The sequence below is a fragment of the Phoca vitulina genome, unplaced genomic scaffold (genome assembly GCF_004348235.1).
Source record: "Phoca vitulina isolate PV1807 unplaced genomic scaffold, GSC_HSeal_1.0 scaffold34, whole genome shotgun sequence".
NCBI lineage: Eukaryota > Metazoa > Chordata > Mammalia > Carnivora > Phocidae > Phoca > Phoca vitulina.
In genome coordinates, this window is record NW_022589737.1 from 971,173 (window position 1) to 975,232 (window position 4,060).

General features: G+C 51.1%; 1 protein-coding gene across 5 annotated transcripts in view; it reads left to right on the forward strand.

The window, feature by feature from the left end:
• Nucleotides 1-4,060, forward strand: part of PKNOX2 (PBX/knotted 1 homeobox 2) — a 278,261-nt gene that overhangs the window by 99,667 nt on the left and 174,534 nt on the right. The window lies entirely within an intron of this gene.

The following is a 4,060-nucleotide window of genomic DNA, read 5'->3' on the forward strand; positions in this document are numbered from 1 at the left end:
ATCCATCCATCCATCCATCCATCCATCCATCCAACCACCATCCATCATCCATCCACCATCCGTACATCCATCCACCATTGATCCATCCATCCATCCATCCACCATCCATCCATCCACCCATCCATCCACCCACCATCCATCCATCCACCCACCCATCCATCCATCCATTCACCCATCTATCCACCAGCCAGCCAGCCTAGAAGTGTATCACACCCTTGTTGCCACGACACCAGGGCTCACACAGTGCTGGAATGCTTATATGTGCTGTGGTGTGGGGTGAAACTTAGCCCCACAGGGTGGCCTCCAGCTGCTGGGTCTGAGCTATTGCCCAGCTAGTGGTGGGGATGTCAGGTGTGGAGGAGTCTACATTCCATGCTGAGGAGCATGGGGCAGCCCAGGAGAAATGGCTCCCATCTTCATGTGTGGTAAGGGCATGTGCGTGTTACATGTGTGAGTGCAGGCTGCAGGGTATGTGTGGATGTGTGAGGCAGTGTTTGTAGAGAGTGGCTTTGTGTTTCTCTTGGTTCCTGGGTTTTCATGCTTTGCTTTTTGCCCTGCTGTTTTCCTATCAGTCCAAGTCTATCTGTCAGTGTGCTGTCTCTGCATCTAGGCTTTTACTCATCTTAATATCCTCACCATGCTATCCATGCTCTGGGTCTGAAGTGTTTCTCGGTACATAATAGGTGCTCAACCAGTGCTCCATGATGCACTGAATGGCTGAATGACTGAATGATTGAATGAGTGAACAAGCATGCACTTTGGTGTCACATAGACCTCAGTTTTAACCCTAGTTCTGTTATTTACATAGCTGAGATCTTGGGATTAATTTTCTCATCCAGAAAGCCAGAATACTGAAACTACCTATTCTATCTTTCTCGAAGGGCTGTTGATAGAGGATTATAAGAGATATGTGAAAGTGGTTTATAAACTATGAAGCACTATACAAGTATAAGAGGTTATTATTATAATGGTTATTACACTTGAAGTGATCATTGTGTTTGAAAATTAGGGATTCTGTTTTCAGGAATATAAAATCATCCTGGCCTGATTTGAACTCTGAGACTTACAGAGCAATCATTATAGGAACTGATTCTAGATTGGCCCAACTATGAGAACTATCAGGGGCTGGGTTGGGAGGAGGGGGCTGGTGAAAATGGCCCATCTTCACTTGTGCCACGGGTCCCCCAAGTGTACCCACACGGCAAGTCTCTCCCAAGTCTCTGCAATTGCCTAGACTTCTGTGCCTCATTATCTTTGCAAATGTTCCCTCTGCCAGGAATCCTTCTCCCCTTTTCTGTACTCTCTTTTGACCCTCTCATGCCAAGTTGCTGCACTGTCCCTGGGCTCCCAGGTTACCACGTATGCCTCCCTGAGGGCATTTATCACAGTGTACCTGTGACTGTTCAAGCACACACCTCCTGGGCAAATGAGCATCACTCTTCTCTGTAGCCTCGGAGCTAAGGGGATGAATGGATGGATGGTGAAAAGTGAAGGGAAGGATTGGAGCTTGGTAGATGTACAGGATTTGAGCATCTGAAGTCCCCAGTCTGTAGGGGAAGGTGAGGAAGAAGCTTCAGAGAAATGAGCACTGCCTTGCAAATAACCCCCAAATTTCTGAGATATTTTCCACCCACCCTCATGCCTCAAAAGATCAAATAGGCTGATCTTCCATGGGGTTACTGGGCCTAGGGACCTCAGTCCTGTACACATGGGTGACTGGTCGTCAGCCAGCTGGGCAGTGAGGCCTCCAGGTTGGAGCTGAGTACCTTAGGACAGGGAGGCACCTGCCTGTTGCTGACCCCTACAGGTGAGCAGTTACCCACATGGGGAGGCAGGTGCTGCTTACCTCCCTCCTCAACCCTTCCAGATTCTTTCTCTTGGTGGAGTCAGCCCCAGCTGGTGGAAAATCTGCTGGAAGCCCTCTTAGGAACTGGCTCCTTTGCCTCTCTCCCTGTGTTTGGAGGCGTCTTGTCTCCACCCTGCTCTGGGCTTCTCCCCCACACCCTCCCACTCCCAGCCGTGCTCTTGGAGCCCCAGGCAGCCTCAGCAAAGTGCCAGGGGGCTGGGAGGTTTTTCATTACCGAATGCACTGAACCTATTTGTGAGTGTTTTGCAAAGTGTTTAATCCAAGGTGTTCCCTCAATTAAATTAGTGCAAACATCTGTGTCCCACATCCACCTCCATTTGCATTCTGTGCCATTTATTACAGCGGGAAATTGGAATGCACCTTAGGAATACTTAGGACCGAATTAGGCTAGGTTGGGGTAGGCGTCTGGGGGTGGGTGTCTGAGGGTGCCTGTGAGGTTGGTCCACAAGGTGGATCCTTTTTCATGCTTGGGACTTGAGGAGGAGCCACTTTTTGGTGCAGGAGACCACATGGCGAGAAGCTTCGGAGACACAGGACCACCGGTCTTGTGGGGGAGGTTGAGTGAGTTTAATTAATGCCCCTGATCCCCACCTGGGGCCAAGTACCTGCAGAGGCAGGAGTTCACTGCTGTTGTTTTATAACTTTAAACCCAATTAAAAAAGAAAAGTGTATCACATTCAAGTGACCCACCTGGGTCTCTCCCTGGGGGGTTGGGGCCTTTCCTGCTGGAAGGGGTATTTCTTCATCATGAACCTGCTCAGCCTTGGTGACTGGCTGAGCTCTCTTCCCCACACCATGTGATTCCCATGACTGTCTCGTACTTCGGGAGTCTACTGTCATACTAATGTAGGGGGCACTGAAGAAGAATAGTTTCTGCTATGTGACAGGCACTGCACTCAGTGTTTCTCCCGCATTATCTGTTGTAACCCTCTGAGACAAGTCCTCACATAACAGAACAAATCAGGGAGCTGGGCATCATCAGAGAGGTGAAGCAATACACCATCGTTCCCTAGCTAGAAAGAGGAACAGTGAACTCGGGTCCCCACGACCCCGAAGACTGTGCTTCCCGCTGCACACAGACAACTCTCTCAGATGAGGCAGCTGGGATTGGCTTTGAAGCAGGGACCTGGCCACCTTCCCAAATCTGGTGGCCAGCACACCCTGGCCGGGTTGTACAGAGGCCCTGGTGGTAGTCTGCCTACTCCCGGTTTCTAGCCCTCCGTTATAGGACGGCCTCGCCTGCAGTCCCCAGGGGCCTATGATGGGTTGCAGGTGACCCAGGGGCCTATGATGGGCTTGCAGGTGCCTCACCCAAGGGAAGGGACTCCTGGCTTTTATGGGATGGGACAGGGAGAAAATGCGGAAGTCTGGGTTGTGAGGAAGAGGCTCATGGGATGCTCAAGGACCTTAGAGATCAGTGAGTTCCTCAGTACTTAGTGGGGAAACTGAGGCTCAAAAGGAGCTAACGCTCGCCTAAGGCCACGAGGGTTTGGTGGTAGAGGCTGGAATGGATGGAACCGGGGGCTCCCAACTCCTGGGAGGGGAACTATGTCAAGGCCTGGGGAGGTTCCTGGGATTTCAGAGGGCAGGTGCTGGCTTTCTGGGTGCAAAATGTAAGTCAAGGCTGGAGCAAGGAACCAGGGCGAGAAGGGGATGGGACGCTGCTGTGGTTACGTCTACTAAGGGTCCTTCCGAACTGCCCTTAACAGAGAACCTTCCAAGTCCTAGAGGGCCACTGGCCATCTTCAGCCTGGGTCCCAGGGCATTTTCTCACCAACTTCTAGGGTTTCACCTAGCAACATCCGGGAGCCAGCAGAACCTGGGGAGGCAGGAGGGGACCCAGGACCCAGGGCTGCAAACCACCATCTGGTATCCATCTCGTCTTCCCTTTGCCCTATCCGCTCTGGGGTCTGGGAAGCATCTGGAAGAATAGTATCCAACAGATTCGAGCTCCCACTTCTTCTACCAACCATGTTTTACTTAGCCTTAGTTTACCTATCTGTTACAGAGTAATAAAAATCCCATCTTACAGGGTTGTTGGGAAAATTAAAGGAATCATAGGCATGCTTGACCCTGCTTTGGGACTTAGGACATTATTGCGTTTTCCTTTCTTTTCTATGGCTCCTGTCTGCTTTCCCCTGAGACCTTGTGCCTGTTCCTGGATGTAAAGGGGTGGGAGCTGGGGGGGGGGGG